At 46.9% G+C, this 26515-nt stretch overlaps 1 long non-coding RNA gene and 1 other non-coding gene across 2 annotated transcripts; both read left to right on the top strand.

The window, feature by feature from the left end:
• The first annotated feature begins 7530 nt into the window (after positions 1-7530).
• On the top strand, positions 7531-10921 carry LOC123931906. The gene is made up of 3 exons (XR_006816334.1): positions 7531-7772; positions 9054-9149; positions 10859-10921. It is a non-coding gene; the product is annotated as an uncharacterized LOC123931906 (long non-coding RNA).
• A 10439-nt stretch (positions 10922-21360) lies between these two features.
• Positions 21361-21496, top strand: LOC123931969. Its single transcript, XR_006816381.1, has one exon. It is a non-coding gene; the product is annotated as a U4 spliceosomal RNA (small nuclear RNA).
• The last annotated feature ends 5019 nt before the right edge of the window (positions 21497-26515 follow it).

Raw genomic sequence — 26515 nt, 5'->3', positions numbered from 1 at the left:
GGTGCCTCTGGGACTTGAAGCCAGATACGAAGTTTTAAAGATTTTTGTGGGAAATATTTGAGGATATTTGAGTTTTGGAACACATTTGGCATCTTCCAGCTCAGTCGACCATCTGCATGCCCTGGGACCAAGCGTCTCCACCTAGGAACACTCTGGCGTCGCTGTCGGAAAAGCCAAACAGGCACCAGCAGAGGAGGGCTGCGCTGTGCTCTGTTCACCCTGTGGGATATTCTGTACCAGCGAGAAAAACGTCATCTACAGCAGAGGCCAGAAGGCTTTTTTTGCAAAGGGCCAGATAGTGAATATTTTTGGTTTTGTTGGCCATATGGTGTCTGTCACAGCGACTCGGCTGTGCTGTTGCGGCCGGAAAGCAGTCATAAACAATACTCAGAAAGACAAGGTTGGCTGTGTTCCACTAAAACTTGGTGCTTTTTTTTTTCCCCTTTAGGTGGGACTGAAGTCATGACCCTGACATTGTGAGCTGCATGCTCTACTGACTGAGCCAGCCAGCCAGGCATCCCTCCAAGAAAACCTTATTTATCAAAATAGGCAGTGTTTTACCTTCAGAATGTAGTTTATGGAGCCTGAATTCCAACATGGGCGAGACTTTTGCCTGGTCTAGAACATCCTTCCCCTAGATGGCAGATGGGGCCTGGGCTCTGATGTCAGCTCCTCAGAGTGGCTTCCCTCACCCCCTGAGCTGAAGCAGCCCCGTCCCGCCAAGCTCTCTCAAGTCCCCTCTGCTTTGTTCTTCCCCGCACCTTTTGGTTTTCAGACTAATTTTGTGGTGACTTGTTTCACTGACTTTACAAAAGGAAGTCTCTTGTGGAGGAGACCAGCTCAAGGGCAAGTTGAGCTTGTCTCAACAAGGGTTGTCTGGAGGACCCAGAACACAGGGGGAAACCGAATTCCTGGTGGGTTTTCCAGTCACTGTCCGCCCTTGCCTTTAGGAGTTGATGGAGAAGGCGGCGTATCAGCTGAGCGCCCGAGACCAGAGCATCTTTATGTTAACACAGTATGCCGTAGTTATCACCTATTTTTTGTTTTTTAAGATTTTATTTATTTATTTGTCAGAGAGAGACAGCGTGCACAAGCAGGGCCGCTGCAGGCAGAGGGAGAAGCAGGCTCCCTGCTGAGCAGGAGCCCAACATGGGGCTCTATCCCAGGACCCCAGGACCACGACCTGAGCCCTAGGCAGACGCTTCACTGACTGAGCACCCAGGCGTCCCCTCACCTGTTTTGTTACTACCTCTGGCAGAAAGGAGAATGTCGTCTGAGTAGACAAGGAGTGGGAAAGGCTTTCCTCCATTGTGGACCCCCGGGAGCGAGTGGCTGCCTTCTGTGCCCTGGCCACGGGTGCAGGGAGAGCACAGATGGCGCAGCCCAGCTCTGAGAGGCGCCTCTCGCTCACGGCACACGAGCAGGTTATAGAGGAATGATCTGTCAGGGCCAGGCTGGCCCAGAACCAGAAACATAAAACCCAGAAGGAAGGGAGCAGAAAGAGGGAGACAGAGGAATGAAAACGAAGTTCAGGTTCTCCCTGGGTTTCATTCCAGGAGCCAAGAAAAGTGTGGGTCTGAGCTTAAGTGGCCTATGAAGTGCGCATAGGCTAAAGGGTTGGTAGCCCCTGGGCCTCCTGGTTGGGGCCTCCATAGCTCTCAGCAACATTTAAAAGGGTTACAGAGCTAACTCTCACCCAGAGGCGGAAGGAACACACGGCATGGGCTTTTTCCTGGAGAGTGAGGCTGGCTCAAGCATCACAGGTTTTCAATGACCCACGGTGGCCCCAGTGTGAAGGACCTTGCCACGCAAAGTGTGGACCCAGAATCTTCATGACCCTGGGGGTGTTGGCAGTGGCCTCCCCCACCAGGACCTGTGCCTCCGCCGGGTCACCTATTAAGGCAGGAGGTGCCTTGGGCTCTGCACTCTGACGCTTCTTGATAGATTGTTACCAGAGTGCTGGTTCGAACTCAGGTCCCACCGCGCGCCGCTCAGACATCAGTACTCAAGATGCGCGATGCTGGGAAGGGAAAACTTGCTTTATCCGGGAAGCCAGCAACCTGAGAGCCCGGCAAACAGACATCTCAAAGGCCATCTTCCCTGTCCAGGCGAACCCAGGACACTCTGCTGCGTAGGATGACCACCACCCCTGCGCCGGCCCAGGACTGAGGGTGTCCATGGAATATGGTGGAACTTGGGTGGTTCAGTCCCCGAGCTCTGTGCTGGCTCATGTGAACCCGAGAAGCAGCCTGTGCCTGAGCCCCCACTCCACGCTTCCCTCATTCTCACTCCTTCCCTCCTTGCCCAGGTCAGTTACTTGATGCCTCCCCACCAGCCTCAGCCACACGTCCCAGTTCCTGTCCTTCCCTCAGCCCCTGGCCGGTGGCCTCATGTGCTCCTGTGGCCCAGCTGGCGGTCCACTTTGGGTGGCCCTAGGTGAACATCTTGGCCCAAGAGTAGGACCTTGGGAAGCCAGGTGTCCCTCTGGCCACCTGGGGCTAAGCCAGGCCAGCATCTGTGCTGAGCCCTCTGCTCATCACTCTCAGCAGACACTAGAGAGAAGATGAAAGCCATCCCCTTGGAGACAGAGGGCCAAACACCCACTAACTTAGTAGCCCTCTGGAGCAGCTTACTGTGGGACCACAAAAGACTTGCTGGGTCCAGCAAACTGGGGCAGGTCAGGGTCAGCCTCACACACCTACACCCCCCAGGCCCCGTGGCTGATGTAGGAGAGACGTTAGGGTTTGAAGCCAGCGGCCAAGAAGGAATTCTTGAGATGTCTTTGGTACAAAAAGGGTTTTTAGATTTTTCATTTATTTATTTGACGGAGAGAGAGATCACAAGTAGATAGAGAGGCAGGCAAAGAGAGAGAGGAGGAAGCAGGCTCCCTGCCAAGCAGAGAGCCCAATGCGGGACTCGATCCCAGGACCCTGAGATCATGACCTGAGCCGAAGGCAGCGGCTTAACCCACTGAGCCACCCAGGCGCCCCCAAAAAGGGTTTTATTAAAGCACGGGGACAGAACCCATGGGCAAAAAGAGCTGCACTGGGGTCGCGAAGAGTGACTGATTATATACTTTCAAGTTGGGAGAGGGTTAAGCAAAGTGTCAGTTTCTAAGGAATTTTGGAAGCAAGGTCTCCAGGACCTTGAGGGGGCTAGCTGTTGTTGGGAAGGATCATTTATTACAGTCTCATAAAACCCGAGTTGTGAGACCCTCCAGATGTGTACCGGTGGGCCATATGCTTGGGGGGTGATTGCCAACACATAGCTTGGAGGGTAAAGATAAAGGAAGTTTCCAAAGGAATTTTTATATGTTAAAGTAGATTTACAGGGTCCTGGGGGTTAGGCTAAGATTGCCTTTGGCCCTTAGCGAAGTATTAGCTTCATGGCAGTTGAGTCCCTAGAGGAATGTCACTCTGCCTCTTTCAAGGACTTGTCCATGGGCTATAGAATACAAGGAAATTTAATAATTTTTCTTCTGCCTTTGTTTCCAACATCATTGGCCACCCCTGGTGACTCCCAGACCCTGCAGGGCTTGCTGGAGTTATGGACCGAGGTCAGTCTGGGTCAGGTCCCACAAACCCAGCACCACACCCACCCTGGTCTTCCGGCATCTCCTGGAACCTTTGGCACTGGCTGGGTCTGGAGGCTCGGGGCTGGTCTGGGTAAGGACTTGGATACCCCACACACGCAGGCCCTAGCCAGCCTGGTGTCTCCTGGAATCTGCAGGGCTCGCAGGGCCTGATGGGCTCAAGAGCGGGTCCAAGTCAACCCCATGCTGGCCCGGGCCCTGCCCAGTGTCTCCGGGCAGCTCCCAGATCCTGCAGGGCTTTCTGGCCTGGTGATCTGGGGCAGAGCCTGGCAGGCCCTGCAGGGTCCTCCTCCCACAGCACAGCAGCAAGGCTCCAGAGTCCTGAGTTCTCCGTTCCTCTGCACCCCATCTGTACTGGGTTCATCTGTTCATGGAGCGGTCCAGGTGGCCACCTTACGGCACATGTGGCCCTGCAGGAGTCAGGGGCGGGGAGAGCAGCAGGGTGGCTGGCTAGTTGGATTCTGCTCCAGAAACGGGAGCCTGAGGGGCCAGGAGCACCCCTTCTAGGAAGAGAGTACTGGGGGCATCGCTAGGTGACAGAGTCTATTGTGGACGATTCAGGGAAGGGCTGGGAGCTGATGCTCACTCTTCCAAGCTGGAAGGCTGGACAGAGGTGGGGCTCTTCAGAGGGGATGGGCGAGAGCAGCCCCGTGGCTAGGGCAGAGGCGGGTGGGAGAGGCGGTCCTATGGAGGCCCAGGGGAGTTTTGACTCTGCTGGGGGGAATGAGGAAGCTGAGGAAGGGAGTGCAGGGCACCAGTTCCTGGCATGAGAGCTGCATTGTGACTTTTGTGGGTCTTTTCCTTTCTTTTTCACTTTTTAAAAATTTATTTATTTATTTTTAAAGATTTTATTTATTTTTTTGAGAGAGAGGGGGAGAACACAACCATGAGCAGGGGGAGGGGCAAAGGGAGAGGGAAAAGCAGGCTCCCTCCATGACGCGGGGCTCCATCCAGGGACCCGGAGATCATGATCTGAGCCTAAGCTGGGTCCTCTGCTTAAGGTCTTGCAGGCTAAAACGAGGGTGTCTGAAGGGCTTTGTTTTTTCTGATGGCCCTTCTTAAACACAGAATGACCATATGACCTGGTAATTCCACTCTTTGATAGATTCACAAGGGCAATGAACATATATGTCCACGCAAAAACTTGTGCACAAACGTTACGAGCAGGCAGAAAGTGGAAACAACTCAAGTGTCCTTCAACTGATGAGTGGATGGAATATGCTGTATCTGTGCAATGGAGTGTGATTTGGCAATACAGAACTGAAACTATGGCATGGATGAAACTTAAAATATGCTGTGTGAGTACAAGAAGCCTGTCACAAAAGACCATATACTGTATGCCTTCATTTATATGAAATGCCCAAAATGGGTAAACGCATAGAGACAGCAGTCAGTTCATGGTTGCCTAGGGGTGGGAGAGGACAGACTGGCAGGTGAAGGCTAAGAAGTACAGTGCTTTTTGAGGGGGAAGAAATATTCTAACATTGATTTTCGTGATGGCTGCACAAATATGTGAATATGCTAAAAGTCACCGAATTCTACACTGTACATGGGTGAATTTCATGGTAGGTGAATGATACTTGGATAAAGCTGTTAACAAAAAACAAGGGAATTAATATGTTACAAGGCATAACCCTTTGTTATACCCTGCTTTAAAAAAAATCAAAACTATTTTTTATTTTTATTTATTTATTTTTTTAAAGATTTTATTTATTCACTTGACAGAGAGAGAGATCACAAGTAGGCAGAGAGGCAGGCAGAGAGAGAGGAGGAAGCAGGCTCCCCGCGGAGCAGAGAGCCCGATGCGGGGCTCGATCCCAGGACCCTGAGATCATGACCTGAGCCGAAGGCAGCGGCTTAATCCACTGAGCCACCCAGGCGCCCCTTATTTTTATTTTTTAAAAAAGATTTATTTATTGGGGCACCTGAGTGGCTCAGCCAGCTAAGCATCTGCCTCCAGCTCATGTTATGATCGCAGGGTCCTGGAATCGAGCCCTGCACTGGACTCCCTGCTCATCCAGGAGCCTGTTTCTCCCTCTCCTCCCACGCATGCTCTGTCGCTATCTCTCTCTCTCAAATAAATTTTTTTAAAGATTTTACCTATTTCTTTGAGAGAGAGAGAGTGTGAGCAGAGGGAGAGGGAAAGAGAGAAACTCAAGCAGACCCCCCCCCCCCCCTCCAAGCCTGGAAGTCAGTTTCTGACCCAGAGATCATGACCTGACCCAAAATCAAGAGCCAGTTGGTGGGTGAACCGACTGAGACCTTCAGGATCCCCTCATCCTTCAAACTACTTAAAACCATGGAGATAACTTTAAGTTGGAATACTGAATATTCAGTAGTGCAAGTTATTTTTTCTAAAAGTTTTATAATGGAATTTTGGTTATGTTGGGAAATGGCTCGTACCATTATATATTGTAGTTAAAACAGGACACCCAAAACACGGGGGCTTGCTTTCCAATGACACAAAATGGCAGTGGCCAGGGAATGGGTAGCCCTGGGTTTGGGGGCTCCTCGCTGGTGCGTTTGGTTAAGGGTGGCTCTCGGTTTCAGCCCAGGTCCTGATCTCAGGGGTTTGTGACAGACCCGCCCCCCCTCCGGCTCCCGCCTGTGTGAGATACTTGGGATTCTTTCGCTCCCTCCCCATCTGCCCCTCCCCTCGTTCGCTCTTCCTCTCCCTGAAGCAAATAAATAAATCTTTAAGGAAAAGGGGTCTTGAAAATCCCTTAAAGAGCCACCAAGAAGAGCACAGAAGACATGGACTTGGGGTTCCCCCCCGTGCAGAAATGGCTGGGAGGCGAAAAAGGTCAGGGCTCCGCCCGGCGTGGACCACGTGCCCATCTCGCCCGCACACAGGCCGGCCGGGAGGGCAGTGCGCGCGGCGTCCGCCGGAAGCGGCCCAAGGTTCGCCTGCACTTCCCTTCCCAAACCCAGGTTCGCTCCGAGCAGGCGCGCTTCTCCGCTCTCCAGCACTCCGAACGCGCAACAGAAGCGCCCCAGGATTCCCTCACCTCCCCTTCGCGTCAATGAGGCAGAAACGCGGAGGAAACCTCGGTTACGACAGCGTCGTGATTTAGCCGAGCCCGAGCGTCCGTTTCATGAAAGACGTACCCGACGGTGCGTGAGGGACGCCTGCCTCCGTCACCCATCCGATGAACGGAAACGCCGGGCAGGCACAGAACACTTGAATGCGCGCCTTTGTCATCAAGACACCTACTCTGACTTCGTCCCCAGAGAGGTGTACTTGTGAAGACAGCGTCTTTCGACAGCTGGAGCTGAGGGCGGGCGGCCCCCAGACGCTTCCAACCCCGCGCTGCCTCAGAGCCTTCTGGGAGCTGTAGTCCGAGCCTAAGCACGTGACCAGGCGGGGATGCAGACAGTGGACTGCAACTCCCAGGAGGCCACGCTGCTGGGTGACACCTATTTTTTCCGGCACCGCCCACTACGTTCTTTCCTCTGGAGGAGGACCCGCCCCGCGGAGCCTCTGGGAAAGGTAGTTCGAGGCCCACGCCCGCCACCTGGTGGACAAAGTTGGTGTGACTACAATTTCCTGTAACTTCTGAAATTCCTCTCCTCGGGCTTCTTGGACTCTCCGTAGCCACCGATTGCGCGCTTCTGGAGTTCGAGAACCTGACCAACGTAGTTTCGGGGAATTATAGTGAGAGAAATCCGTCTCACTGCCGCCTGCGCCCGGCCGGGGAGCTTAAACCGGGCCGGAAGGTCCCCTTTCCTCTAGCCCAGGCCCGGTCGAGCTTGTCCATTGGGCGGACACGCCTATCGCCCCGCCTTCTGGGAAACGTAGTCTGACCCTCTGGGAGCTCAGGGTGTCGACCGCTGGACTAGGACGAGGGCTCCGGCCTCCGGACTACAATTCCCGGAATGCCGCGGCGGGGTCGGTCTCTCCGGAGTCCCCGGCCGCGCTCTTCCATTGGTCAGGGGCCGCAGCGCGGGGTTTTCTGGTCCTGGTAGTTCGGCCTTGCCCCCGGCGCCGCCGTCGCGTGTAGAGGCTGCCTGGGCTGCGCGGCTCGGGTCTGTTCTGTGGTGTGGGGCCGTCCCGGGCTGTCTGTCCGGAGCCGCGAGCCGGTGGGCGCTGGAGGGAGCGGATGGGACTGCAGATGGCGCCTGGAGGACCTCGGAGTCGGAAGAGGCGATGGCCGCGGGGCCCCTGGCTGCCCGCCCTCCGGTGAGTGGCCGCGCGTCCTCCCTTCCCGGGCTGGTTCTGCACCCTGCTCCCGAGGCTCGGGTGAGTGTCGGTGCCCTAGCCGGTCGCTGTGGCCGGACGCGGCGGAAGACCTCGTAATCCTGCAGCCCTTGCATGTAGCGCCATGTCCCCTAACCAGCAGAGGCCGAGACGAAACCTCCCGGCGAGAAAGTTGCACTCCCGGGTTCCCGGTGGCTTCAGCTACCGCGCGCGTAAGGGACGCGCAGTTCTGTCTTCCCACCGTTTGGAATGACGGTCAGAAAGACGAAGAGTCGCTCAGTTCGTGTTTGTGAAGTCGCCATAACCGTAATTCCCGCGCTGTTAACTGAGCTCAGTCTCCACTTTCGAAAAAACAACCCCCCCCCCCCCCCCCAGGAAGTGGGAACTGCTTCCCGAGATCGTTGTGTGGTAAGATTTCCGTTAGGCGAAGTGCTCGCTGAAATACCGCGCCCGGCGTGGGAAGAGGATCCCTGGCAAAGGCTAACGTTATTGTAGGCAAATATTAACGTTACCATTTTCATGCACCTGGTGGTATAAAAAAGGGGGGTCGTCAAGGGAAGCGTTCATTTGGTCTTGTGGAAGATCCCAAGTTGATCAAGAAATGGGGGAGCTGTGTAGGGGGTGAACATTTTAGTGTAACGGCAGCTCACCTCTGAAATGGCTGAGCAGAGCCCTGATGCCCCCCGCGAAGGCTCAGGAGCATCCTGAGGAGTATCCCTCAGGAGCCAGCCAGCTTTTAGGACATCTCCCTGTACACCTGGTGCATTCGCATTCACACATAGCCGTCCCTGCTTTTCTGGGAGCTTTGCAGGGGTCAGGGTCCTGGCTCAGCAGGCATGTGGGTAACATTTCAGGGGCAGGTTACTTTACATGATGTGTCGGGCGACTTCTCCCGGGAGGAATGGGGCCTGCTGGGCACTGCCCAGCTGACTCTGTACCATAACGTGATGCTGGAGACCTTAAGACACCTGGTCACTGTGGGTGAGGCTGTTCCTCATGTCAACTTCTATTGGCCTGGGGTCTTGGCAGAGTGGGTTTGATTTAGCGGGGAGTGTGGAGTCACCGGGGGATTTGTCCTCATCAAACCTCAGCCTGAAACAGCTGCCTGGTTCATTTTGTAGATGTGACTCTTGATCCTGGGGTTGTGAGTTCATGCCCCATGTTGCACACTGAGCTTACTTAAAAATAAATAAAACAAAATGTTGTCCCGAAATGTATATGAAAAGAACCAGAACCTCACAGCTTCATCATTCATTTGCACAGGACCTTGGAACCTCAAACCAGATTCTGTTGCCCACCTAGAACTTGGAATAGAGCAATGCATGATGGACAGAGGGCTCTCCCAAGATTCCCGCCTAGGTGAGATGGGAAAGGATCTTTATAGTCAGTGTTTGTTTAAATGTTCCTTCATATCTTCCTTCTTTTCATTACCTTTGCATTTCCATAATTCCTTCTGGGGTCATTTTCCTTCTGCTTAGAGTTTTCTTTATCAATACTTTTAGAGTGACAAAACACCTTCATTTTGTGTTTGCCTGAAAATGCCTTTATTTCATCTTCATTTTGGAAAGATACTATAAACAGAGAATTTTAGGTTGTCAGGTTTTTTGTTTGTTTTTCTTTTTCTCAGCACTTTGAAGACACCATGCAGTTGTCTTCTGGACTCCATGGTTTCTGTTGAGAAGTCAATTGCCTTCTTATTTTTGTTACTTTGAAGACAATGGGCATTTTTTATTTTTTTGACCACAGTACTTCCAAAATGCACAAAGTTTACATGTACAATTGAAACATTTTGATAAATGTACACATGTATGTAATTCTCACCTATATGGGACTTGATATTTTCATTACTTCACAAAGTTCCTTTGTTACCTCTTTCCATTTCCGAAAGGCAACCACTATTGAGATTTTTTTCCCACCATAGGTTATTTTTACCTTTTCTAGAATTTCATATAAAGCGAATTATATATTACTTCTTTTGCATATGGCTTATTACCCTAAGATTTCTGAGATTCATCTGTGATTTTATATGCATTTTAATTTCTTTACTTTTTACTCTTTACTATTTAGGGACATTTTATTTTTTAATCACTTACAATTTATCCATTCTCTTGATAATGAACATTTGGATTATCCCTAGTTTTGGGCTGTTATGAATAATGCTGCTATGAACATTCATGTGCACTGTTTCCAGTGGACTTGTGTTTTTATTCTCTTGAGTAAATGTGTAGGAGTGGAGTTGTTGGGTGATAGATTAACAGTTTTGATTGGTAGTGCCTTAGAATTGGTTTTGGGGGGGCACCTGGGTGGCTCAGTCAGTTAAGCATTTGCCTTCGGCCTTTGGCTCAGGTCATGATCCCATCAAGCCCCACATTGGGCTCCCTGCTCAGCGAGGAGCCTGCTTCTCCCTCCCCCATTCCCCCTGCTTGTATGTTCTCTCTCTCTCTCCCGTTCTCTGTCAAAGAAATAAAATCTTAAAAAAAAAAAAAAAAGAATCAGTTTAGGAAGACTTTATATCTTAACCTGTCTAGCCTTCTAATTTTGTGATTATGGTATATTTAGGTAATTCTTGCAGCAATATTTTTCAGTTTTTAAGCATACGGGGCATGCACATCTTTTACTAATTTTATTCCTAGAAATTTGGCATTTTTTATGCTATTATAAATATTATCTGTAATTTCATTTTCTTATTGTTTGTTGCTAGTGTATGTAAATATAATTTCTTCTTAACTGACATTTTATCTTGTGTGAACTTGCTAAAATCGCTTAATTGTTCTAGTAATTTATTTTCAGTGTCTTTAGATTTTTACCCAGTCATGTTGTTTTCAAATAAGGATTGCTTTGCTTCTTCCTTTTGAGACTATGCTTTTTCATTTTCCATATTATTATACCAGCCAGGACCTCTAGTACTTTTTAAAAAATTGATGTGTAATTAACATACAGTGAGATATGCTGTTCCTAAGACTACAGTCTAATAAAGTTTTGCAAATGTATATTTGTGTGACCTATACTCCATGTACACATAGCATATTTCCATTCCCATACATTTCCTAATGTCCTTTTCCTCTTAGGACTCCCCCAGTGTGGCAACCATTCTTCTGATACCTGTCACCATAGATATCAAGTACAATGTTGTTTTTTTTTTTTTAAAGATTTTATTCATTTATTTGACAGAGAGAGAGATCACAAGTAGGCAGAGAGGCAGGCAGAGAGAGAGGAGGAAGCAGGCTCCCTGCTAAGCAGAGAGCCCGATGCGGGGCTCGATCCCAGGACCCCGAGATCATGACCTGAGCCAAAGGCAGAGGCTTTAACCCACTGAGCCACCCAGGCGCCCCTCAAGTACAATGTTAAATAAAAGTGGTAAGAATGAACATCCTTGCCTTGCTCCTGTTACCACGGAATAGCATTAAATATTTTACCGTTAAATATTATCTGAAACCCTTTATCAAATTGAGAAAGTACTATTCCTGGTTTCCTGAGGACTTTTTTCTTTTTTATCATGAATGAGTATTATCAAATGCTCTATATGCATCTATAGACATGATTGAATTTTTTTTCTCCATTCCATTGATTTCTGCTTTCTCTTATTCCCCTCTGTTGTTGTTGTTGTTGTTTTTAAAGATTTTTTATTTATTTATTTGACAGAGATCACAAGTAGGCAGAGAAACAGGCAGAGAAGCAGGCAGAGAGAGAGAGGGGGAAGCAGGCTGCCCTTGGAGCAGAGAGTCTGATGCGGGGCTCGATCCCAGGACCCTGAGACCATGACCTGAGCTGAAGGCAGAGGCTTTAACTCACTGAGCCACCCAGGCGCCCCCCCCCCCCATTGTTTTGGTTTAATTTGGTTTCCTTTTTTCTGACTTTTTTGGGGCAGAAGCTTAGTTCATTAATTTTAATCTTTTCTCTTTCTAATGTTTGCATTTATAGTTATACATGTTCCTTTAAATCTTAATTTCAACTGCATCCTGCATGTTTTCACATGTTGTATTTTCATTATTGTTCAGTTCATTATTTTTTGTTTTTCAAATGTCTTGAACTGAACGGTAATGAAAATACAACATACGAAAGTGATTTCTTCTTTGATTCGTGAAGTACAATGTTCAATTTCCAAGTGTGAGGGGATTGCTATTATTGATGGCTAGATTATTTCCATTGTGGTTGAAGAACATAGTCTGTATGAATTCAGTCCTTTTAAAATTATTGAGAAATGTCTTTACGATATGGTCTGAGCATATGAGCATATGGTCTGTTTGGGTGGGTAGGTGTGTATGCATGTATTTGTTACTGTTGGATGTGTGTTTCATAAAGACCTGTCATCCCTTTAGTGTCTTGGCTTCTTTTGGAATTCTGTCATTTTGGCCTGGATGAGGCTCCCCCTTGTGTCCGTCTCAGTTTTCTGGAAAGGTAGGCACAGTTTACCAACTGTTCTTCAGAGAGAGGAGAGGGTTTACAGGGAACAGATGAATGAAATCAGAGAGAAATGATGGTTTAGTTCTACATTTCTGGGTGCAGTGCTTTAAGCTCACACTGCCTGTGAACTTTGACCTTTTTTTCGGGTGAGTCTTTACTATGTACCCAGTAAAAAGTTGCATTTTAGAAGTGGGAATTTTAGTCTCATGCCTGTCTTCTCCCAGAGACTGTCATTTAGAATGGTTTTACTAGCTTCATTTGTAACATTGAGGTATGTAATGAAGTGCTGAAAGGTTTACTATCAGATGTCAGAATCATACGATTTTCTCTGCAGGTTGTTGCCCTTGAACACTAAACACCTAGGATGGTACCTTTGATCAGTCTAGATCAACTCTCTGTCTTGTCTCTTCAAATGTTTCCTCTGCTGCTTCAGTCTCTCTTGTAACTCCAACTACACATTAATCCTTTTGTCAAGTGTTCTGTTTTTATATTATTTTCTCTCCTTTTGTGTCATCATAAAATTTCCACTTACTTGCCTTTGAATTCACAGATTCTTTCTTCTGTTGTGTCTAGTCTGCTATGAAGTCTTCTCAGGTTTACTTCAGATACTACCTTTTTATTTAATTCCAGAATGGAATTTTCATTTGAAAATTTCCCATGAAATTCTGTTATGTTTTATAATAAGTTGGGTTTTTTCCCCAGTCAGTGTAACTGAACCTTTATTGAGGCTCCAGAGCCATGGGTCTCCAGCAGGAGGCCACCCTGTGGGGAAAAGAAGAGCTGTCGGAGGGGCTTTATTGACCTCCTTCAGGGGGTGTGGACGGTTGGTGCGGCCAGACGTCTGGGAGCACAACACTCATTGCTGTTGGATTTCTGGGCGAGCTGGCAGAGGGAAGGCTAGGGGACACACCTCCATGCCAAGCACCAAGTGCAGGGGCTCTTCTGGATATTGTAGTCTGAGAGAGTGCAGCCGTCCTCCCCCAGCACAGACACTAATCTTCAAGTGGCTTCAAGTGGGAGCCCTCATTGTCTTGACTTTGACATTCTCAGTGGTGTCACTGGACTCGGGTGCAGGTAACGGTCTTGCTTGTCAGGGTTTCCATGAGGATCTTCTCTGTGTTTGCCGCTCAGCCACCAAGCTGAAGAGATAATAGTTATTTTTCATCTTTTTCCTGCTACTTCTAATGTTTGGTGTATCTGCCTCTATTGACTTTTTTTTTCTTGGTGATGAGTCACATTTTCCCGATTCTTTACATGTCTAGTCAATTTCTGTATACTGGGTGCCGCGCACGATGCCTTGGAGAGATATGGAGTCTTGTTTTCTTTCTTTCTTTTTTTTTTTTTTTTGGAGTCTTGTTTTCTACCAGAATTGTCAGCTGTTCTTTTTTTCTGGAGGCAGTTAAATTACTGAAATCATCCTAATCCTGATGATGCTCAGGTTTAGGATTTATTAAAGTAACGTAACTTTGGTTTTGCTTTAGTTCTTAGATGTAGTTCTTATCCTTGAGGCTGTTTCTTTCTAAGGTACAACTTTCTAGAGTCTCACCGGAATGCCTTGGGTGCTCACTGGGTCAGAGCCAGTGTCCCCCAACACTCGATAACTTCTGAAACCTCTGCTCAGCCCTGTAGCAGCTGTTCTTTGTCAGGTCTTAGCCTTCTGTGCACTTGCAGTTGGAGTCCAGTTAAGGACTCCAGGAGAAACCCTCTGTGTGACCTTGCAAAGCCCGCCTTGCATTCAGCTCCACAGCCTCCTCCCACATCAGAAACACGAGGCCTCCCTGCCGCTGGGAGTCAGGCTGCTGAGCACAAGCAGGTGCCCTGTCAGGCCACCTCGCAGACATGTCCCAAGCGTCCCCGGTGGTCCAGGTGCATTGCCTCTGCCTGGTGTGCAGACCACTCTGTGCTTATCTGTATGACTGTGGAGCCCTCTCGTTCTCTGTGTGCATTTGGGTACTGGAGACACAGTGGGAACAGGACGGACAAGGTTCCCCCCACTGTGGAGCCGAAAGCCTCTAGTATATGGTGTCTGGGGGAGAGGCAGACAATAAAGAACGGAAAGAACAAAGGGATGTTGACTAATGCTCAGCAGTGTATGTGGGAAGTAAAACAGGACAATGTGGTGGAAAGTGATGAGGAACCCAGGCAGGCCGGGAGGTTGGGCAGGGTCTCTCAGAGGAGGTGACCTGGGACTTGAGAGCTGAACGATGAAAGGGGTGGGTTGCTGACACTGAAGACTTCGGAGACTCAAGGAAGGTCCTCAGGCAGAGGAACTCTGTGCTAGTGGTGGAAATGGTCATGCTTAGGGAGAACTAAAGAAACCAGAAGGAGAAGGATCAAGGAGAACTGAGGTAGTCTGACCCCGCTTCTGGGTGCTTTGGAAGACTGGATCTAAAAACGTGTTCTTAGGGCGCCTGGGTGGCTCAGTAGGTTAAAGCCTCTGCCTTCGGCTCAGGTCATGATCCCAGGGTTCTGGGATCGAGCCCCGCATCGGGCTCTCTGCTCTGCAGGGAGCCTGTTTCCTCCTCCCTCTCTGCCTGCCTCTCTGCCTACTTGTGATCTCTGCCTGTCAAATAAATAAATAAAATCTTTAAAAAAAAATAAAATAAAGATGTGTTCTTGGGGCGCCTGGGTGGCTCAGTGGATTAGGCCGCTGCCTTCGGCTCAGGTCATGATCTCAGGGTCCTGGGATCGAGCCCCGCATCGGGCTCTCTGCTCCGCGGGGAGCCTGCTTCCTCCTCTCTCTCTGCCTGCCTCTCTGCCTGCCTCTCTGCCTACTTGTGATCTCTCTGTCAAATAAATAAATAAAATCTTTAAAAAAAAAAAAAAAAAGATGTGTTCTTGCCATCATGAAACTGGTTTGTTGGGAAGATTAATTTGGTGTCGACTACAGGCAGAAAAGACGTTAGGTGGAGAAATGGGTCAGATTCTGGGATGTCCAAGCATTAGTGAAGGGCGGTGGTTCTGAGCATCTCACGTCTGGGGATGTCTGCCTATTCCATGACCTGTCTCATAACGGTATCCCCTCTGCCTGTTGTGCTGACTATTAGGTTGGTCAGTCTCTTTAGAAGAGACCTAAAAGCCAAGAGTTGCCACCAACAGAGGCCTTTGCTGGGAAGGAGTTACCCAGCAGCATGAACCTGACAAGCCCAAAGTGGATGGCTGCTGGCGTTCTACCACAGCCGATGGCTGGGAACCTGGGGACGAGTTGGAGAAGCAGAAGACGCACAGTGCCAGTTTGGGGCCGGTGGGACATAAACAAGGGCAAGTAGTGACCTGGGATGGGGACTGGGGAAATGCTGAAGTTGTGGGAAAAGGCAGCTTCAATTCAGACTTTGTTTCTTCACGGAGATTTCTTGTTAAAGAGTATTTCTATCAAATTGACTCAACTCAAAGCTTACAGCATAATTTTATTTTAACAAACCATCAGGAAATCTTGGTGGGGAAGAAACCTTGTAAAGGCAGTCCACGTGGAAAAGCCTTGGGAAACCTGTCAAAGTTGAATGAGCATGGTAAAGATACCAGCCTGACCGCATACCTCTCTACACATGAGATAATTAACGTAATTAATTAATTAATAATTAATAATTAATTTACATCCATGGATGTAAAGAACGTGGAGATTTTTTCATCTATAGCTCACCCCTTTCTCAGGTCATGAGAACTCCTACTAAGGAGAAATCCTGTGAATGTAAAGAATGTGGGAAAGCCTTTAAGAAACTTTCATCTCTTTCTTACTATCTGAGAAATCACGGTAGAGAGAAAGCCTGTGAATCTAATGAATGTGGGATGTCTTCCTGGCAGAGCCTACACCTCATTTTACACCAGAGAACTCACACTGGTGAGAAACCTTATGAGTTTAATAAATGTGGAGAGTCTTTTAGCCAAAATTCTCACCTTAATGTACACTGGAAAATTCATACTGGAGAGAAACCCTATAAATGTGATGACTGTGGAAAATCCTTCAGTGGATGGTCTAATCTCAATGTGCATAGAGAACACATACTGGAGAAAAACCCTATAAATGTTACGAACGTGGGAAAGCCCTTAGCGACCACTCCTTCTATACACAGTGTGAAAGGACGCACACTGGAGAGAAACTGTACGAATGTGATGAATGCGGAAAAGCCTTTGGTCACAGCTCTCACCTTACAGCTTACAAGAGAATCCATACTGGTGAGAAGCCATATAAATGTAACGAATGTGGGAAAACTTTCAGTTTTCATTTATCCTTCACTCAACATAAGAGAATGCACACTGGAGAAAACCATATAAATGTCATCAATGTCGGAAGGCTTTTAATCAAGGTTCTGATTTTATTGGGCACTAAAGAACTCATATGAGGGAGAAAAAATTACATATTTCATTTTAATATATAAAAACTGTACACATACATTTAAATTTTGTGGGTTTTTTGGTGCATTCCCAGAGAAGGGCTGCACCTATGTGGCATTTGATACCTAGGAAAAATTTTTTCATTAGTGAGATCAAAACTCTCTTCAGTAATACTAACTAATGTGATTACCCAGTGTGGGAAGGGCTGTTGCTCAGAAGTCAAAACAGGTTAAGGATATTTGGCTGAATGACTGATGTACTGTCCCAAAGAGCCAGAGTGCCGTTAGTTGCTTCCTTGTTCCCCCAATGCTGGAAAATTGGGCTGCTTCTAATTTGTTTCAGGAATTCATTATAAACTGTAATTATGAACACTGTGTAGAAACATGGAAAATGCCTAGAATACAGTTGACCCTTGAACAACACAGTTTTGAACTGTGCAGGTCCACTTACATGTGGATTTTTTTCAATAAATACAGTACGGTATTGTAAATTTATTTTTCTTCCTTTTGATTTCCTTTCCTCTAGCTTATTTTAGTATAAGAAAACAGTATGTAATATATATGATCTATAAACTATGTGTTAATCAACCGACTGCTTATATTATCGGTGAGATTGCCAGTCAGTAGGATGCTATTAGTCAAGATTTTGGAGAGTCAAAGTTCTGTTCGGATTTTCAGCTGTGCAGGGCATCAGCGCTCACAACCCCCAAGTTGTTCCAGGGTCAACTACAGTGAAATGTGACCTGTTGTGACTGCGTCACCCTCCATGTGCGTTTGGAGAAGAGCTTAGAAGAAACAGAAATGAACGTAGCTAATCAGTAAAAGTCTTTGGGGATCGTGTGGTTTTTCCTTTTCATGTTCAAAACTGCTACAGTTTTATGGGGACACCTGGGTGGCTCAGTTGAGCGTCTGACTCTTGGTTTTGGCTCAGGTCATGATCTCAGGGTCAAGAGATCGAGCCCTGTGTCGGGCCCCACGAGATTCTCTCCCTCTCCCTCTGCCCCTCCTCTGCTCACACGTTCTTTCTCTTTCTCAAATAAACAAATCTTATTTTTTTAAAAAACTGCTATAATTTTACAGCAAATAAGATAAAGGGGAGAAGGGGCACCTGGATGGTGCAGTTACTTAAAATGTCTGACTCTTGGTTTTGGCTCGGGTTATGATCTCAGGGTTGTGAGGTCAAGTCCTGGGATGGGCTCTGCGCTGATACGCACTGTTCCAGAACATGTAGAAAGCTGAATGTTTACCTCTCTTGTGATGACAGTTTGTTAAACTCAAAGAAAGAACAATTAAAGGCCAATATCTTTCAGGACTATTAATGCAAAATTTCCAGATCAGATCCTGCCAGTAAAGCCAGAGTAGCTAGTACATTTGAATTCAGGAACATTCATTCCAGGATCAGCGTACTGAGTATTAGGAAATACATAACCATAATACCATTTTAATCAGTCAGCAGAGAAAGCCACTCATCTCAATGATTAATGAGAAAGAAGTTGATAACATTTAAATTTAAAGACTATTTAAGGAAAGAAAACTCCCTGGTAACAGGAAAAAAATTGTTTTTATCATAGATAATCAGGCTTAAATGATGACATTACCACTGAGGTTGGCAAATTATGATCCACAGGCCAAACCTGGCCCATGTGTTTTGTAAATAATCTTGTTGGAACATAGCCATACTCACTCATTTCTGTACTGTCTGCGGCTGCTTTAACAAACTAAGGTGGAATTGAGCAGTTGTGAGCTTGCATAGCCTGAAAAGGTAAAATATTTACTAGAAAGACCTTGCCAATCCCAGATGTAGAGCCATCTCCATTCCATTTAGGGAGGACCAAGGCAAAGGTTGCTCACTAGTCTTTTGTATGAACAGGAGATTCACAAAAGGAGTACAAATGGACAACCAGTACGTTAAAAAATGCATGAGTTCATCAGTCATCAGAGAGATGATAGTAAGTATTTGAGCAGCTGCTGCGAGGTAGGCTATACCCCAGCACGAAGTCTCCATTACCTCATGCAGCACAGGGATCCTGGTGAAGCAGGTTCTTCTATTATTTCCGTTGTGTAGATGCAGAAAATACAGCCTAGAGAGGCTAATTGGCAGATAAAGATTGACAATGATTTAAAGAGACTATGTTGGAGGGGTGCCTGGGTGGCTTAGTTGGTGAAGCATCTCCCTTTGGCTCAGGTGGTGATCCGGGGTTCCTGGGATCGAGCCCCGCATCGGGGTCATCCGTGTTGTTAGGAACCCAATTTTGTCTCCCAATAGGATGCCATTTAATTTTTGCACCTCATGATGTAAACTTTCTCCTATCAGGGTGATTTACTATTTTGCTGTTACAAACCATGCTAAGACAAAGGTCCTGCCCACATTTTCAGAGTGGGGCAATTACAGCCAAGGGTGAACTGCAAAGTTTGCTGAATCCACGCACAAACATCTTTGCATTTGGACACTAACCACTCCAGAAAGAGGTACACCTATGTAACCACCCGCAGTTACATAGACTCGTAAATACAAGACTATTTACGAAAACACATGGGCCAGATTTGGCCTGTGGGCCATAATTTGCCAACCTCAGTGCTAATGTCATCACTTACGCCTGATTATCATATGATAAAAACATCCGTGATAGAATCCATTTCCTACTACCTTTTTAGCTTTTTTTTTTTTCCTTAAGTAAACTCTGCCCCCAGCATGGATGGGGCTCGAACTCATGACCTCAGGATGAAGAGTTCCATGCTCTACTGACTGAGCCAGGCAGGCACCCCCATTTCATAATATAGTTTTTAAAATATTTTATTAATTTATTAGAGAGATAAACCATGAGCAGGGGTAGGGACAGTGGGAGAGGGAGAGAGAGAATCTCAAGCAGACTCTGCATTGAGCATGGAGCCTAACGTGGCAATCGATCTCACAACCCTGAGATCATGACCTGAGCCAAAAATCAAGAGTCAGACACTTAACCAACTGAGCCACCCAGGTACCCCTCATACTATTTTTGCCCATACTCAACATAGTCTTTATAAAAAAAAAAATTGAAGATTTTATTTATTTGAGAGAGAAGAGATAGAGCAGGAGTAGGGAGGAGAGGGAGAAGCAGGCTTCCCGTCGGGCAGGGAGCCCGATGCGGGGCTTGACCCCAGGACTCCAGGATGCAGCTAATGTAAATTCAAAACAAAACAAGCAAGGAAAAAGTACAGCCTTTAAAGAACTCCCCCGATCTACAACGGAATTTCACCAACTCTGAGTAAAATCTCCATTCCATTGAGATACTGATCCTCAATCTCTGCACATGACGTTCATAAGTATCTTTCTGGAGATTCTTCTACGGCATGCCACTGAGGTGAGGTGGAAGCAAGGAAAACTGGATGTATTCCAAAGAGAGGTAAACGTTTCACAGGTGAGCCCAGCACCACTAGCCTGGGTGCAGGGGGAAATCACAGTGGCTGGCGCTGATGGAGCGACTGCAAAAGGAGGAGAGCATCAAAGTCTTTGACGAGAGTGCGCTGCTGGGGCAGAGCAGTGCAAGAAAAATTTCCTGAGAATTACTCTTCTTGAGAGTCCCCTTAGTCTAGAGGTACCTGTGTGGCTCCGTCTGTTGAGCATCGGACTCCTGGTTTTGACTCAGGTCATGGTCTCAGGATCGTGGGGTCAAGTCCCGTGTTGGGCTTCATGCTCAGTGAGGAGTCTACTTGAGATTCTCTCCTTCTTCCTCTGCCCCAAACCCCACCCATGCTCTCTGTCTCTAAAATAAATAAAATCTGTAAGAAAAGAAATCCCCTTAGCCTAGAATTTTGCTAAGTACCCAGAACAGTGAAACGCTCTTTTCCTAGGTACACCATTGAATTTCCATTTTTGGCAAACACATACCAAGACACAGAACATTCCCATCCATCCAGAAAGTTCTTTCTTGTCCCTTCTTGTCCCCAGACATTTCTTCCCTATACACCCCAAAGCACACAGTGATTTCTGTCGGCATGGGTTATTTTTGCCGATTCTAGAATTTACCACGGTGAGATTGTAGGCATGTATTTTGTGCATTTTTGTGTCTGCTGCTTTCAGCAAAAAAATTTTGAGACTTGTCTATGTCATCACACAGATCAATAATTCTTTTTGGTTGCTGGATAGTATTTACTCCATTGTATGAATACAGCACAATTTATCCGTTATCAGATTAACAGAAATCTGGGATGTTCCCAGTCTTTGGTTACTATGAGTAAAGGTGCTATGAACATACTTAGCAAGGTGGTTTTGTTTTTATGGGCTTAAGCTTTCATTTCTCTTCGAGAAATTCCTGGAGGTGACATGGCTGGGTTACAGAGGAGATGTATGCTCAGCTTTTTAAGAAACTGTCAGGTCTACAAAATGGTGGTAATACTTTATGCAAGACCAACAGTGTATTAGAATTTTAGAATTCCTGCTGCTCCACATCCTTACCAAATTTTGGCACTGTCTTTTTCATTCTGGCCATTCTAATGAGTGAGCATTTTATAAAAGATTTACTTATTTTAGAGAGAGCACACCGGCAGGGTGTGGGGCAGAGGGAGACAGAAGCAGATTCCCCAGAGGGGAGAGGTGCTCGCAGGGCTCAATCTCACAAGCCCGAGATCATGACCTGAGCCGAAACCAAGAGTCACTCAACTAACTGAGCCACCCAGGTGCCCCTCTGGTGAGTGGTGAGTGACATCTCATTCTGGTGTGATGGCTAATGGCAGTTAGTACCTTTCCAGGTGCTTCTTGGCTTCCTTATTCAAGCCTCTCATCCATGTTTTGTTAGGTCGTTTGTCTTTATTATTGAGTGGTAGGAGTTGTGTATATATTCTGGATACAAGTCCTTAGCTTTGCGCAGTGGCAGTATCGTAGCCAATGAGGTTTATCCGAGGCGCGATTATTGCTAATTGGATACAAGTCCTTTGTTAAATGTATATGTTGCAAATATTTTATAAACAAAATTTTAGCAAATTGAATCCAATAATATAATAATAGAAATGGCCTGAGCTGTGTTATGGGGCAGGCCAACCGTTATGTACAGTAGTAGGGCATCACTTTTGATCTTTTGTTTTTTTCTATTAAACTTGAACTGAGAAAAAAAAAAAAAGAAAATAACAGAAATTTTAAAAAGTCACGACCAAGTGGGATTATCTAAAAAAATGCAGTGTTGGTTTAACCAAAATCAGTGAATGTACTTCTCTGTATTAACAAGCTAAAAAAAAAAAAAGTATATGATTATCTCAAAACATGCAGGAAAAAATTGACAAAAATTCAACAGTCATTCCTGATTTAAAAAACAAACAACTCTCACCAAAGTTGGAATAGAAGGCAATGTCCTCAACCTGACAAAGGACATCCATATCCACGGGTAGTATCATACTTGTAAAAAACTGAATGCTTGGGGTGCCTGGGTGGCTCAGTGGGTTAAAGCCTCTGCCTTCGGTTTGGGTCACGATCCCAGGGTCCTGGGATCCAGCCCCGCATTGGGCTCTGCTCAGCAGGGAGCCTGCTTCCTCCTCTCTCTCTGCCTGCCTCTCTTCGTATTTGTGATCTCTGTCAAATAAATAAATAAAAAATCTTTAAAAATAAAACAAAACAAAAAAACACTGAATGCTTTACCCCTAAGTTTAGAACAAGACAGGGATGTCTGATCTCACCACCTTCTGTTCAACATCGTAATGGAGGTTCTGGCTAAGGCAATTGGCAAGAAAATGGAATAAAAGTAATCTAGATTGGGAGAGATTTTACTTTTATTTTTTAAGAATTATTCATTTGAGAGCAAGAAAGAATGATTTGGGGGAGAAGGGGAGGGAGAATCTCAAGCCAGCCCCCCGCTGAGCATGGAGCCTGCCCGGGGGGGGGGGGGGGGGTCCATCCCAGCACCCCGAGATCACGACCTGAGTAGAACTTGAGCCAGATGCTCAACTGACTGAGCCATCCAGTTGTTCCAGAAAAGGCATCTTTAAAAATCCTTCTTTGCGTCAAAAGGAGGATTGTTACTTCATAAACAAAAGTAAAAGGTAAGTCTCAGCTTGGAAAGGATACATTCCTAATAAATGATTAATGTTAAATTTCGGTGAAGAACTTCACAAACCACTAAGAAAAAGACAACCTGGGAGAAAAACGCATGAAGTGAGAAGTTAATTCAAGGAGAGAACACACGAATGGCTAACTGAAAAGATGCTGAATCTCACCAGAAAGAGAAGAGCAAACATCTCACAATGAAATACTGTTTTCTACCCATGAATTTGGCAAAAATTGAAAAAGCTGACACTACCAAGCACTGGTGAGGATGTGAAGCAAGTGGAACTCCTGACCGTGGCTGGGGCGTATGAAAAGGTGCGATCCTTTTGGAAACATCTATCAGTGCTGGACATAAATATTCATTCACTATGGCCCATCAGTACCACTCTGAGGGCCTACCCCAGAGAGACCCTGCGTCTGTCCATACGGAGACCTGCTTATGAATTTTCACAGCAGCAGCATTTATAGGAGCTGGAAGCCTTCTGCTTGCAGTGCTCCGACGCCCACGTGGCTGGCTTTCTCCCTGCCTTTAGGTCCTTGCTTGCACATTACCTTCTGGGTGGGGCCTTTCCTAGCCACCAACTTAAAATCACAACCACCTCCTCCAGCACCCCCTCTCCTTACTTGGCCTTTAACCCCATCTGATGTGTTAATATATTTTCTTTTTTTTTTTTTAAGGTTTTATTTATTTGTCAGAGTGTACGCGCCAACGGGGAGCAGGCAGAGGGAGAAGCAGGCTCCCCGCTGAGCAAGGAGGAGCCAAATGTGGGACTTGATCCCAGGACCCTGAGATCACAACCTGAGCTGAAGGCAGAGGCTTAACCCACTGAGCCACCCAGGTGTCCCTTTACTTATTTTTCTATGGTGCACTCTCCTTTAGAATGTGAGCTCCTTGAGGGCAGTGCTTTTGTCATTTTTTTTCTTTTTTTAAATTTAAACATTTTTTAAAAAAAGATTTTATTTATTTGAGAGACAGAGATCACAAGTAGGCAGAGAGGCAGGCAGAGGGAGAGGGTGAAGCAGGCTCCCGGTGAGCAGGGAGCCCGATACGGGGCTCAATCCCAGGACCCTGGGATCATGACCTGAGCCAAAGGCAGAGGCTTTAACCCACTGAGCCACCCAGGTGCCCCGCTTTTGTCATTTTTATTCATAACTTGATTCCCAGATCCTTGCATAATAGGTTCTTTTTTTTTTTTTTAAAGATGTATTTATTTGACAGATAGAGATTACAGGTAGGCAGAGAGGCAGGCAGAGAGAGAGAGAAGGAAGCAGACTCCCAGCTAAGCAGAGAGCCCGATGCGGGGCTCGATCCCAGGACCCTGGGATTATGACCTGAGCTGAAGGCAGAGGCTTTAACCCACTGAGCCATCCAGGCGCCCCAAGGTTCTTATTTTTTTAAAGATTTATTTACTCATTTGAGAGTGACAGAGCATGTGAGAGAGTTGGGGGGGAGGGACAGACAGAATCTCCAGAAGACCCCCTGCTGAGCCCAAAGCCTGCCGCGGGATGGGGGGGTGGGGGACTCTGTCTCAGGACCCTGACATCATGACCTGCACTGAAATCAAGAGTTGGATGCTTAACCCACTGAGCCACCCAGGCACCCTGCATAGTAAGTCTTTTAATGAATATTAACGAAGGAACCTAAGTGGCCATCAAAAGTAGACAGGAGAGCCAAGTTCTGTTATACTCATTTTACTGGAAACTAGATAGCCGTGAAAATAAAGACCTTCACATATCAAAAAGGATAAATATTGCAATGATAAATTACATGAAGCAAAAAATGCAAGTTACAGATAAAATCGTTTTTTTCTTAAAGATTTTATTTATTTATTTGACATAGAGATCACAGGTAGGCAGAGAGGCAGGCAGAGAGAGAGAGAGGGAAGCAGGCTCTCGGCAGAGCGGAGAGCTCGATTCGGGGCTTGATCCCAAGACCCTGAGATCATGACCTGAGCTGAAGGCAGAGGCTTAACCCACCAAGCCACCCAGGTGCCCCACAGATAAAATCTCATATTGATACATTTATATGAATGCAAAATATGCAAAGTAAATGTTTTGTATTGCTCTGGGATACATGTAAAGTTTGAATACCACAGAGCCACCCGCATCTCATTCAGGATAGAGGCTATCTTTGAATAGCGGTTTCTATCGAAGAGGGGAACGTGGAGTTTCAGCCACATGGATAATGCTTTTTGTTTGTTTTTGGTTCATTTTTTCCAAGTTTAAGAGTGCTTTCACAGGGTTTCCCTGAATTCCTTAAAACTTTATTATGTTTTACACGTTTCTCTTAAAAGAAAAATGAGCAGACCTCTACCATTAAATCCCGGGAATGAGAAAATTGCGGGCTGAATGCTGAGCTGGCAGCGGAGAGCTGGGTGCGGGGAAGCTCCTTCGTGGCCACTGACAGCAGAGGCAGGCTGACGTCCCTGTGGAGGACTCACGATCCTGCAGAATGCTGAACTTAATGCTCCTAGCTGGTGAGGATGAGTTAATCCTAGGACTTGAGAGCATACATAACTTCAAGTCTAACTTATTTGTACTAGTTATTTTACTGCTGGTGACCCTACGGTTGTACTCTCATAAAAGATCTTATTTGTCCCAAGGAGTGTGCCCTGGATTCCCCCTTCCTTTACCTTTCCTTCTCATCATCTGGCAGTGAGGAAATGGAACCAGCCAGAGCCCTTCAGGTGGTATGGGGTAACCACTCTTTAGGCATCTCTCAGAGGTAAGGCATGCCCCAGGAGTACGTAGATTCTCCTACTGCTCTGAACTCTTCCCATTCAGAAACCTGTGGCAGCTCAGCAATCGTTCAGACCCCCAGAATAGGGGCATCCAAGATGGCTGTGCGGCCCAGCCTTTGCCACCTCATAGCATGGAGAGAATGGAGTGCCACGCAGCACATGGGGTAAATGGAGTGGGTCAGAGGAAGCAGTATCCTCACACCCCTGTAACCCATTCTCGACCCAAAAAGGCCCTTGGTGAGTAGCTGTTCCCTAAGGAGCCTACCATGCTCTGGGTATTAGAGGCTGGGCTGCAGCTCACGAAGCAAAACCTTGAACCTACTACCTATTGTCTCTACCTTTAAAATACTAACCTCCACAACTGGAGGTCACTCTGATCTCAGCTGCCATCACTTCCCACCTCGATTACTGCATTGCTTTCGGGGTCATCCTGCTCCTTTCCTTACCCTCTTAGTCTGTTCTCCACACAGAAACCAAAGGGACCTTTTGGTGTGGTCAGAGTTCATCAGTACTCTGCTCGGAACCATTCGATGGCTTCCCATTTCACTCAAAGCCTGAGTCGGAGCCGTCACCATGCCCCTAAGGCTGTCCGCAACCAAGCCCCCTCATTGACCCTCTCTGACTATCGTGCTGTTCCCCCAACTGAGTAGTCTAAACTAGGGTAGACAAATGCACAGGCAAGATGAATCCGGAACAAGGAGGAAAAGGGGAGCCAGGGAAGCTCGGTCACCTCAAACTCTGGTGGGAAAGAGGTTCCAACAGGGTCCCAAAGGGCTGTCAGTGGCCTTGGGAATTCTCGGTTCAGCTAGTGCTGGAGGCTGGGGGTGGTGGCCCAGGAATCGTCCCCATGCTGTATGAGGAGCCCTTTCGCCGTTCTGGCCCACGCTATTTAATAGTGGTTTGAGAAACAGCCGCCCGGCAGATTTCGTTAACCACGTTCCCCGCTCTCGTCTTCAGCGCCTCGCAGGAACGCTCACTCCAGGACACATCGCAACATAGGTCGATGGTAATTTAAGTTCCCATAAAGCTTCGCCATCTAGAAAGACATCTGGGCACAATCCCTTAGGTTCTAAACACTGGGGCTTCATTCGCAGGGAGAAGCTTCAGACCAGCCTCTTCATCTGGAAAGGGAGATCAGAGCAGCCACTTCCTCACCGTATTGTAAATGTTAAATGGAAGGACTCCTTGGAAGGTTCCAGAACCGCGCACGAAACACAAAACGATCAAACTTAGTTT

This window comes from Meles meles, chromosome 19 (genome assembly GCF_922984935.1).
Source record: "Meles meles chromosome 19, mMelMel3.1 paternal haplotype, whole genome shotgun sequence".
NCBI lineage: Eukaryota > Metazoa > Chordata > Mammalia > Carnivora > Mustelidae > Meles > Meles meles.
The sequence above is the reverse complement of the archived record's forward strand: the minus strand, read 5'-3'. Positions and strand labels throughout refer to the sequence as shown.